Source organism: Anopheles stephensi, unplaced genomic scaffold, assembly GCF_013141755.1.
Source record: "Anopheles stephensi strain Indian unplaced genomic scaffold, UCI_ANSTEP_V1.0 ucontig195, whole genome shotgun sequence".
NCBI lineage: Eukaryota > Metazoa > Arthropoda > Insecta > Diptera > Culicidae > Anopheles > Anopheles stephensi.
In genome coordinates, this window is record NW_023405119.1 from 1 (window position 1) to 12,500 (window position 12,500).

General features: G+C 54.5%; 1 pseudogene; it reads right to left on the bottom strand.

The window, feature by feature from the left end:
* Positions 1–58: 58 nt before the first annotated feature.
* LOC118515855 lies at positions 59–213 on the bottom strand (annotated as a pseudogene).
* Between the last annotated feature and the right edge of the window lie 12,287 nt (positions 214–12,500).

Sequence of the window (12,500 nt, forward strand, 5' to 3'; positions counted from 1 at the left end):
ACCCCCCTATGATGGGGTCAGGACGGTCAGTTTGGTTAGAGTGTTGAGATAACTTGGTAGGCACTCAAGGATGTGTGCATCGGTCGGGTTGAGTCGTCCGATGCGCCATATGCGTCAACGTGTCGATGTTCTGTGTCCTGCAGTTCACATTCTGACGCGCATTTAGCTGCGGTCTTCATCGATCCATGAGCCGATGATCCCCTGCCTAGGGTTTAACGTACACACCGAACTAGTTGATGAATGGAACCGAAGTCCATCCATCCATTATACACAAACCAACACACAACCTGGTTCCCTAGTACCAACTGCAGCCGCCCCACGGCCCCGACGGTTGCGGAGCCGAGCACGCCAAAGTGCGACTGTCGATCACCCCGTTGTGAACACGAAATCAGTCAGTGTATAAGGTACCCGGTACTACCAAAGTGTGCATCTTTTACTGACCTGCGCCGAGGCAGTGGTATGTGTATCCTTTGAAAGAGTGCTTTCGTCGCTCAACTCTACCAAGTGTTGCTACACCATCTTGTGGTTGTAGCGTGCGCGTCAGCATGTGTGCCGACGATGCGTTTGGCAACCTCACTCTCGGACTTGTTTGATGGGTAATGATATGTCCATTATACACATCCAACACACAACTCTGGTTCCTAGTACCACAACTGCAGGCGCCCACGGCCCCGACGGTTGCGGAGCCGAGCACGCCAAAGTGCGACTGTCGATCACCCCGTTGTGACACGACAATCAGTCAGTGTATAAGGTACCCGGTACTACCAAAGTGTGCATCTTTACTGACCTTCGCCGAGGCAGTGGTATGTGTATCCTTTGAAAGAGTTGCTTTCGCTCAACTCTACCAAGTGTGCTACACCATCTTGTGGTTGTAGCGTGCGCGTCAGCATGTGATGCCGACGATGCGTTTGGCAACCTCACTCCCGGACTTGTTTGATCGGTAATGATCCTTCCGCAGGTTCACCTACGGAAACCTTGTTACGACTTTTACTTCCTCTAAATCATCAAGTTCGGTCAACTTCGGCCGTGCCAACTGCAGCTCACGAAGGAACCGCGGAAGGTATGCCTCCAGAGACCTCACTAAATAATCCATCGGTAGTAGCGACGGGCGGTGTGTACAAAGGGCAGGGACGTAATCAGCGCTAGCTAATGACTAGCACTTACTAGAAATTCCAGGTTCATGGGGACCGTTGCAGTCCCCATCCCAACTAAATGAGCATTTGGGTGATTTCCCGTTCCTCTCGGAATGGGGGCGCCTATTGGCGAGAACACGCTGCTGCCCACATTGTAGCACGCGTGCAGCCCAGAACATCTAAGGGCATCACGGACCTGTTATCGCTCACTCTCACCTTGCTAAACACAAGTTGTCCCGCTAAGCAGGGCAAACTAGTGCGACGACCGCCCCGCGAAGGCGCCGCCGCCCCGTAACGTCAGGTGCGCCCGGAGGCACACTGCTGACAGCGTTCTAGTTAGCTTGTTTGCGTCGCGTTCGTTATCGGAATTAACAAGACAATCATTCCACGAACTAAGAACGGCCATGCACCACTACCCTTAATTTTGAGAAAGAGCTCTTAATCTGTCTTACCTCGATAAGTTCGGACCTGGTAAGTTTTCCCGTGTTGAGTCAAATTAAGCCGCAAGCTCACACTTCTTTTTTTTTTTAATTGCATTCGTTTATTTCATTTTAAATTTATAAATGTTTTGCCGCGTTACTTATTTATAAACAATAAACGATACAGAAACACGCATGAACAATTATAAAAACGAATAAACCTCTCCATTGCCGGCGGCCTCCCGACGGAGCGTAGCCACCGGCTGCAATGGCGTCCCTGACTACATTTAGTAAGGGCACGCGCCCCGCCTAGCTATTCGTAAACGCAACATTAAAAAATGAAGGACTTACGTTTACACACTAACATTAACGAAGCGGGCGTGCCCGCGGTTCGTCGAGTCTCCATTTTTCCTAATACTAACGATGAGTATGTACGCACACACACATGCACAGCACATAATCACGCTAACACTTTGACGCTTACGGTGGGACAGAACAAACATCCGCACAAAACGTAACGAACAAGACGGACCTAACTCTCACCGTGCACGCGCACGCTCTCTCTCCCACTGCTGGTCGGGTACGAACATCCGCACAAAGCGGACGACGCAAAATGCCGAACGTACCCGAACCGAGCGCACGCGCGCTCTCTCTCTCGCCCGACTGTGCTAGAACGAACGACCGCACAAAGCGGAGACGGCAAAATGCCGGTCTCGCCCGGTCGTGTTTTCGCACGCTCGCTGACTGGCCGATCGTTTCGGCCGTAACCGCTCCCACTCAACGCGTAGACGTGTTGGTGGTCGCGATGGCGGCTTCTACGTCGGCCGACATTAAGCCGCGATGGCGATCCTGTCGCTCGTGGCGGCGTTGGCGTTCTCGCGCGCGCCTGTTGGCCCGTCGTCGGGCTAGCTCCTCCTCCGTCGGCGGTGCTCTGCTTCGGCGAGTTCGGCCCGAACGCAATGGCGGCAATGTACCCGCGCGTAATTGGGCGCGGTATTCCCGCTGCCGTTGGTTCCGCCTTAGCCGACGACGAAGTAACACTTCGGCCGATGGCGAACCCGTTCGGGCCGAACTGGGCGTTGACTCTCCTGCTGCTGATTGGACGGGTGCTGTTGTTGGTCCATGTCCATCTCCCCGATGGCGGATGTCTGCCGTTGCCGGCGTCTTCGCCGTTGGCCAGCGTTTCTGGCTTCACGGCGGACCTGTTGCCGAACGCGTTCCGCCAGCTCATTGGCGGAAACGATCCCGCCAGCGATGGCCGCGTTTTTCGGCAACCTGCTGCTCCAGCCACCTTTGTTGTAGGAAGCTGCAGATCCGCCGTGCTGCCGTGGCCGTTCGCTGCCAAGCCTCCGGGCTCGACAGCAGAAAACGCTACAGCTCATCGGGGGAAATGACGACGCCGTCCGCGTCCGTCAGGAACTGCACTCTTATGTCGGAGAACCTCGGACAGTGGAACACCACGTGCTCTGCTGACTCCACGGTGTTGTCGGCGCAGAATGGGCAGGTCGGGCAGAGGTGAAACCCATAGCATGTAGGTACTCCCGGAAGAAGCCATGTCCGGAGAGTACCTGGCTAAGGAAGAAATCAACCTCGCCGTGCTTCCTACCTACCCAGCCGGCAATATCCGGCAGCACGCGGTGAGCCCATCGTAGGAACCTGCTCGCGGTCGGATGAGCGGCATCCTGGTCCGCACGATGTCTGCCACTGCCTTATGGTTCGCCGAGTGCTCCAGCCGCTTGATGCACCTCCTTGTCTATCAGCACCCGCCTCTGCAACGCCCGTTGGTGCCTGGTATAGCACCGCGCGATCTCGTCCACCTGCAGGTGTAGCGGGACCAGTCCAGCCAGCACTACCGCCGTGTCGTAGCCGACGGTACGGAAGGTCCTGGCGACACCTTTCGCCAAAGGTCGCTGCAGCTGCTCCAGTTTCCGCCTGCACCACTGGAACTTCACCGCCTCCGCCCAGATGGGTGCCGCGTACGCACAACCGAGTCCGCCACTGCTGCCAGCAGCCGACGTTTAGCCATCCTCTGGTCCGGCGTGGTTGGACATCACGCCGGTGGCCAGCTTCACCACAACGGAGTGGCCTTGCGGTGGCCTTCTCGACGTGTGGCTTCCACGAGAGGTGGTCGGTGAAGCATGACCCCCGAGTAGCGTATCGCCGGCTTCGAGCGGACCTCGCGCCGTTGATCACTACGGGCACCGCTGATGGCCCCCGACGCAGAGCTGGAGATGAGGACGATCTCCGTCTTTTCCGGGGCCAGCTGCAACCGATGTTGTCCCATCCAGGCGGAAATCGCTGCCACAGCTTCCTCTGCTACACCTGCCGCCTCCTCCGGTGTACACCCCTTGGCGAGTACGCCAGGTCGTCCGCAAAGCCGATGACGGATGCACCTTCCGGCAGCTGCACTCCGAACACGCCGTCGTACAGGATATTCAACAGGGGGGGCCCAGAATGGACCCCTGCGGAACACCTGCCGTTGACTCGGCGTGTTACCGGACCGGAGCTGGTATCATACGTCAGCTCACGGTCGGAGAAGTACTCCTGCAGGATGCTGCGCAGTCCTGAGGCACTCCTTTGGTCTGCAGCGCCATTGCTATGGCCTGCCAGTCTGCGGAATTGAAGGCGTTTACGGACGTCCAGAGCAACGACAAGCAGCAGCGCTTGTCGCGTCTATTCGTTTCGCCCGAAACTCATCGCAGATCTGGCAGCCTCCATCACCAGCCCAACCGCCTGAAGTGTCGACCGACCACGCCGAAAGCCGAACTGGTATTCGGAGAGGAGCGGCTCCGTCGGCATCTCGATGTGGTCGTTCAGGCGGTTCAGCAGTACTCGCTCGTACACCTTGCCGGGCGTGTCCAGCAACATCACCCGGTCTCACCGATGACGCTCGCCCGGGGGTTTTCCCGGTTTTGGGAAGCAGCACCAGCTTCGCCTTCCTCCATTGCCGCGGGAAGCGGCCAGCATCCATCTGCTCCTGGAGGAGCCTCGCGAACGTCGGTCGGATGCGCCCGGATGGCAGCCGAAAGGGCAGCGTTCGGCAGTCCATCCAGACCGGGCGCCTTCCGAGGGTTCAGGCCAGCTGCGATGTCGAGCAACTCCTGCTCCGTCACTGGCCTGATTGTCGACGCCGTCCGATTCGATGGTAGGCCAGGCAACAGGGGGGTGGGTCGGGCACAGCGCGTCCACAATGCGCTGCAGAACGGCCGGATCGCGTTCTTGTGCGACGCGGCTCCCTCCGAGCCGTCGCAGGAGCTCCCCTGCCACCTACCCGTCTCATCATCCTCCAGTGTTGCAGAAACTCATTGTAACGGTCCCGCTTGCTAGCCCGGATCTCAGCTGTCAGCAGCTGGCGGGCCTCCTGGTGCCGTGCAGAAGCTGTTCTGCGGGCTGCCGTGTCGCTAGTCGGTACCCTGCTGTACCGTTCCCAAGCCAGGGCGGCAGTTCTCCCGTAGCCGGCCGATTTCTGGTGTCCACCAGTACGCCGGACGTCCTGTGTGGCCGACTGACGGGGAAACCTCCGCCATGATCTCGCTGCAACGCCCGCTCAGGGTTCGGGTCAGGCCCTCAGGGTCCGTGGCCTCCTCCACGAGTTGGCTGCCCGCAACGCGATGTCGAACAGCTCCCGTTTAAACTCCTTTGCCCGCCAGCGTCTGCCCGCTGCTCTCACTGCTGGTGCTGCTTCTGCTCCCGTAGAGTGCGGCTCGTTGCCGCCGGCCTTTCCCCCACCTCGAAGCGGATGTACCGGTGGGTCGCTGAATGAGTAAGTTCCCAGCATCCTCCATTGCCTGTCGGGGTCCCCGACGAGGTCCTGCCTGCTGATGGATAAGTACTGGCGAAGGCGACGTCCACAATGCTCGGGCGAGCGACGCCTGTTCCCGAGGAAGGTGGCTTCCCTCCCCAGTTCAGGACGTCGAGCCCGAGACCCTCCGCCAGCTGTTAGCAGTTCCTCGCCCTTCGCGTTGGTCCTGCTGCTGCCCCAGGCGCTATGCCAGGCGTTGAAGTCGCCGGCAAGCAACACTCGGGGGCGTCCTGAGGCGAGCACCTCAATGCGTTGCAGCATCTCGACAAACTGGGGAACCCCGATGCTTGGCGACGCGTAAACACGCTATGATCGTGACGCCTGCCACGTCCGCCGCCACGATGCCGGGAAAACTCGAGTTCCAGATCCGCTGAACCGGGTGGGAGTATCCGCTCGCGACAATGGCCACCAGCCTGTCGCGGTCCACCACCCAGTTTGCGTTCCCGTCCGGAACCGAAACTCAGCTCGCACACCACCATAACGTCCACCCGCTCCGTCCGCATTGTGTGGAGAGCCAGGTCCTGCGCACTCCGACTCCTGTTGGTGTTAACCTGGCAGGACCTGGAGGTGGCTCCCCACGACATGCTTAGCGGCGGGGGGGAAGGTTAGCTCCCCTGCAGCCGTGCGCTGCCAATTCGATGTGTCCTCCACACCGAATGCAGCTAACCGCACTGCTGCAGCTGGCCGCCCGATGGCCAGGAGGCTCCGCATCTGATGCAGCAGTTGCTGCGATCGGGCCCGACGCAGTCCGCTGCCATGTGGCCCCTTTCCAGGCACCGGAAGCAACGGCGCTTTGCCGCCTCCAGCCTGGGGGCCTCCTCCAGCCGACACGAGGAGTAGTCTATAATAAGGCGATCTTTTTGGAGCAGGGCTTCCGCTTCCACTCGCGGTAGCCGCACGCGGGCCCGCTTTGTGGCATCTGCCCGCTCCCAGATGCGAAGCGAGGCCACCGCTGGCTCCTTGGCGAGTGCCGCCTTCAACGCCTCCCTGATCGTCTCCTCCTCCGTGAGGTTGTCAACGTTTTTCAGACACAACCTCCGCCATCTCCGTCAGGACCCTGGCGGATCCCAGCTCTCCCAGCGTGGACTGAATGCGGCTGCACAGCGCCGCCGAGTCCATGTCCCGTGCCAGCTCCATCCGAAGGTTCCCCTTCGGTGTCCCTTGCCGATACGGATGCAGTGCTGGACATCCTCCAGGGCCGGGCTCGTCCGGATGGGTCGGTACATCTCGGCGAAGGAGACCCCCGGTGCTGGGACCACCAGAATGGCGTCTGGTCGTCGCCTTTTTTCGTCCGCCGGTTTGCCTGTGCGGGGCGTTGGCTCTTGGTTGCTGGTTGCGGCCGCTGCCGCTGCTGATGGTGCAGCTGAAGGCTGGGCCTTTTGCCGCTTCCCCACAACCTGCCAACCCACCTACCAGGGCGTCACGGTAGGATTGCTGCTGCTGCCGCCTGGGTTTCCCGATGCCGGAAGTCGTACGGCTGTTGCAGGGGCTGGGACCGCTGCCCGTGCCCGCTCCTCGCCCTCATCTGCTTCTCTTCCTCCTGGATCTCACGGCGCAGCTGCTCCTGCAGTTCCAGCATGCGATGCTGGCAGGACCCTGCGACTGGCGTGCCTCGGCTCTCTCCCTCTGCTGAGAGCGCCTGAGTGGTCCTTTTGCTGGGCTGCAACTTGGAAGAGGCTTGGTTCCCAAGCGCACGCCAGTCGCTGAATTCTCCAGCTGCACAACGGTTCGCCACCCCCGTGCGATATATATCGAGCTCCGCACGGAGCCTCGAATTCTCCTCCTGGCTCTTCGGTAAAGAGCGGTAAAGCCTCCTCGAGCTTCTCCAACACCCGCTCGTACTGCCGCGCATGTCTGTCCGACACTTCTGCCGTCGGGAAGCTGTCGGCTCCGATGCGGCTGGTGCCAGCATCTCAGGGAGACATAGACCTTCCTCGGCGACGGCGCGGGGCGGGGGGCGGTACGCTTCCGCGCTCCCTCGTCCGGGCTCTTCCAACGGTGTTCTCGGGGCTGGCTTGGGTGCCCCCTGAGAGCTCCGTAGTGACGACATCGTCCCTGGCGACAATTCCAGGGGTGTCACCACTACGCGCGGAGAAAGTCTCCTTTTCTTTGTCTTGATGATTTCGGGGACCACCTCCACCGAATCATCGCTTCTCTCTACTCCCGACATTATGCTGCTGCACGGTTCGTCGCTTTGTCCAGCGTTAAAGTCACTGGACACGTGCGCCTGGCCGGTATGCAGCCCGCATTTGATATAGCACGCTTGTTTGTGCGGAGCTTTTGGTTTGTGTCTCCGGAGAACTTCCGCTAGTGCCCCATAGAGGGCGCTGGTGGCACTAGGGGGGAATTCTCCCAGGACAACAACCGGGATGACCGATGGTGTGCCCACTGTCCAGACGTCAAACCACGGCACGTCACCCTACGCACGCACTCACCGACACAGCCAAGCCCTTACGTGCTAAGTTCACGTGCCCTTAGCACGTGTATCTGCTTGCTGGTCAACGCACTTTTCCGCACTGTTTTTTCACTGAATGTTTCTTCCCTCGTTAGGGGGTAATGTTTATCACTGTTCCGCTCCTGTCCGTAACAAAATACGCTGCACAGCGGCTGCGGGCTCCCCTTCAACCGCACCGAAAGGGAGCGCTACGCTCGCACGCACTAACGGAACCACACACGCACCCTTCGTGGCCACACGCACCGGTGCACGACGCAATGTTTGTGTGCCAAAATCGACGTTTTCCACTGTTTTTCACCAAAACTTCACGGTGTTTGCGCAAAATATGTGTTCGTACACCACTCTAACAAATTTGCACCACCACTTTGTAAGTTTTTTAAACGAAAAACACTATATCATAAGGAGCTCACGGAAAGCGTCCGCTTGCTTCCTTTGACAGCTCGCCTCTGCGCAAGCTCCACTTCTTGTGGTGCCCTTCCGTCAATTCCTTTAAGTTTCAACTTTGCAACCATACTTCCCCCGGAACCCGATTTTGGTTTCCCGGAAGCTACTGAGAGCACCGAATGTAGTAGCGTCTCCCAATTGCTGATTGGCATCGTTTACGGTTAGAACTAGGGCGGTATCTAATCGCCTTCGATCCTCTAACTTTCGTTCTTGATTAATGAAAGCATCCATGGCAAACGCTTTCGCTTCAGTTGGTCCTACGACGGTCTACGAATTTCACCTCTCGCGCCGTAATACCAATGCCCCAACTACTTCTGTTAATCATTACCTCTGGGTCTATACAAAACCAACCAAAAGACTCAGACCGAGGTCATGTTCCATTATTCCATGCAAGATTATTCTCGGCCAACGCCAACCCTGGGCGGGTGTGGACGCTTTTGTACTAGCCTGCTTGAAGCACTCTAATTTGTTCAAGGTAAATGGGAGCTGCCCGGGCACCACGCACCGGCTCGGGACGTGCCCGACCGATCACGAGGTTGACGCCCAGGCACACCATTGTGAGTCGCAGCCGCGAGCTCGCGCACGAACGTATCCGGCGTGTGCCGGGCGCCCGCGGCGGTCGCGTGTCTGGACGGGGAATCAACTTCGAACGTTTTAACCGCAACAACTTTAATATACGCTAGTGGAGCTGGAATTACCGCGGCTGCTGGCACCAGACTTGCCCTCCACTTGATCCTTATTGAAGGATTTATGCTCAATTCATTCCAATTATGGACCATCGTTAGAGAGGTCCATATTGTTATTTCTCGTCACTACCTCCCCGTGCCGGGATTGGGTAATTTACGCGCCTGCTGCCTTCCTTGGATGTGGTAGCCATTTCTCAGGCTCCCTCTCCGGAATCGAACCCTGATTCCCCGTTACCCGTCGCAACCATGGTAGTCCTCTACACTACCATCAATAGTTGATAGGGCAGACATTTGCAAGATCTGTCGTCGGTCAAGCGACCATACGATCGGCATCCTTATCCAGACTTCAACTCAAGCCGCCCGGAGGCGATTGGTTTTACTAATAAGTGCACCAGTTCCACCGCCCGCAAGCGGACAGCGGTCCCGGCATGTTGCATGTATTAGCTCTGGCTTTTCCACAGTTATCCAAGTAACTGATGGGTGGATGATCTTGTGAATTATGGCTGTTGTACTGAGCCTTATGCGGTTTCACATTCATTTATGTTTGTACTTAGACATGCATGGCTTAACCTTTGAGACAAGCGTATATTACTGGTAGGATCAACCAGAATTCGTCTTCGTCAATTGCTTGTTCGATATTTTTTGTCTACCAGGGCACCAGTCCCCGCAGACTCTCTTTCTACGTTCATCAGGTGACACAATCTTTGTTGTGACCACTCTCATTGACCTGCGGCAGTACACCGACTCCACAGCGCCAATAACCACACGAGCAAAGGTTGTTCAGGAGGATGTCAGATTATCGATGTACATCGTACACCAACATTTGACGTACCGAGGCATTACACCCCGCACGCCCCAACAGGACCAATCAAGGCTCGCATACGACCTGCGACTTACTGCGGCTCCCTGAAGGTCCCCGTAGGACGACCATCACCAGTTAAGGTGTAGTTGACTTGTCAGGGCACGGTAGTCCCCACAAGTCCCCGATTATTCGTGGATATCGTCCTACGATTGTTTCTGACTCCTTTTGCTCCCCGCAGGTCCCCGTAGGACGACCATCACCAGTTAAGGTGTAGTTGACTTGTCAGGGCACGGTAGTCCCCACAAGTCCCCGATTATTCGTGGATATCGTCCTACGAGTTTTTGTGACCCTTGGGTTCCCGAACTTTGCTACGATGGTTCTGCCTCCAGAGGAGACTTATGAACACTTCGTATCATTTCTTACACCGAACCATGGGATCGCGAGATTGCTCCCGGATCCCTAATCACCTTACATTTTCGTTTCGTTTCCGTACACTACGATGAGCTAATTCAATTTGTTTGTTCGTCTGGCGAACGTTTTATTGCGGAATTACCGCGGTACTTCCAGCCGGGTATGGCTGCCGTACGACCTACAGGATAGATCATCGAACCACTTTTCGTGCATATTGTCCGTCGAGGGTATCACCTCGATACCCCCAACAGACCTTTGGACACTTCCTCACTACTCCTTGGAGCAGCAATCAGGGAACCATATAGTAGGAACAGCCGAATATGGAACTCTTTTCGTACTTTGGACACCTCCTATAACTTGTATGGCGACTTCGGGGACCTTCATTTCGTTCTCAGTTGGTACCCCTATTTCGGTCTTTGGACACCTCGTCTTACCCGTATAACTCACTTTAGGTCCACTTATTTGCCTGATATCTCATCGTGAACCCGTTTTTCGTACACCGTACACACCTAGGAACACCACATATGCGTTTCCCTTTCGATCGTGAAGTTTTCAAATTTTTCGATTTTTGGTCCTAGAAATTCATGAACGGTGGGAGACCAAAATTTTTCATAAAAAAAAAATTTTCACCGTTTGACCATAAAAACCTTCTTTTCGTACATACCCCATCATTTCTTCACGTTTTAGGCCATTTCTGAAATTTTCGCTTCGATAGTGTGTCCCCTATAATACAAAATGAACATTTTGCATCTCCCACAAGTGGCCATTTTTTTCCGCCACTGAAGAACACGACCTCGGGAACTCGGACCTAGGACGTGGCCATGTAAGTCATAGGCCACCCCAACTTTTGCAAAATACTGTTTCTTTTCACTTTTCATGATCTAAGGCGCGTTCCGACGGCGTTTTGAACAAATTTATGAGAAAAAAAATTTTGACCCTCGGACCAAAATTTTTTCGTTCGGGGCCCCATGGCCTATGGCCAGTATGGGAACTCGGGATGCCGATATGACAAAATTTGTCAAAAAATCACTAAAAAGTCGCTATGGCCCATTATTTAGAGCTTGTTGAGACCTTTCTAAAACACCTTGGTTGACCCCTGTCCGATAAGTAGTTTTCGAGATATTCGAGAAAATGTGATTTTTTGGGACTTAGAAAATTTTTGACCCGTACCCTAAGAAAAAGTGATTTTTTCATAGGACAATTTTTTCTTCGCAAATACTGTTTGGTTTCACTTTTCATTATTAGAAACGCGTTCCGAAGCCATTTTCATCAAAATCTCGTGAAAAAAAAATTTCACCCCCGGACCAAAAGTTGGCCGTTCGGTGCCCTATGGCCTATGGCCAGTATGGGAACCAAGGATGCCGATATGCGAAAAAGTGTCAAAAAATCACTTGAAAGTCGCTATGGCTCATTAAATAGAGCTTGTAAAGACCTTTCTAAAACACCTTGGTTGACCCCTGTCCGATAAGTAGTTTTCGAGATATTCGAGAATATGTGATTTTTTGGGACTTAGAAAATTTTTGACCCGTACCCTAAGAAAAAGTGATTTTTTCATAGGACAATTTTTTCTTCGCAAATACTGTTTGGTTTCACTTTTCATTATTAGAAACGCGTTCCGAAGCCATTTTCATCAAAATCTCGTGAAAAAAAAATTTCACCCCCGGACCAAAAGTTGGCCGTTCGGTGCCCTATGGCCTATGGCCAGTATGGGAACCAAGGATGCCGATATGCGAAAAAGTGTCAAAAAATCACTTGAAAGTCGCTATGGCTCATTAAATAGAGCTTGTAAAGACCTTTCTAAAACACCTTGGTTGACCCCTGTCCGATACGTAGTTTTCGAGATATTCGAGAATAAGTGATTTTTTGGGACTTAGAAAATTTTTGACCCGTACCCTAAGAAAAAGTGATTTTTTCATAGGACAATTTTTTCTTCGCAAATACTGTTTGGTTTCACTTTTCATTATTAGAAACGCGTTCCGAAGCCATTTTCATCAAAATCTCGTGAAAAAAAAATTTCACCCCCGGACCAAAAGTTGGCCGTTCGGTGCCCTATGGCCTATGGCCAGTATGGGAACCAAGGATGCCGATATGCGAAAAAGTGTCAAAAAATCACTTGAAAGTCGCTATGGCTCATTAAATAGAGCTTGTAAAGACCTTTCTAAAACACCTTGGTTGACCCCTGTCCGATAAGTAGTTTTCGAGATATTCGAGAATATGTGATTTTTTGGGACTTAGAAAATTTTTGACCCGTACCCTAAGAAAAAGTGATTTTTTCATAGGACAATTTTTTCTTCGCAAATACTGTTTGGTTTCACTTTTCATTATTAGAAACGCGTTCCGAAGCCATT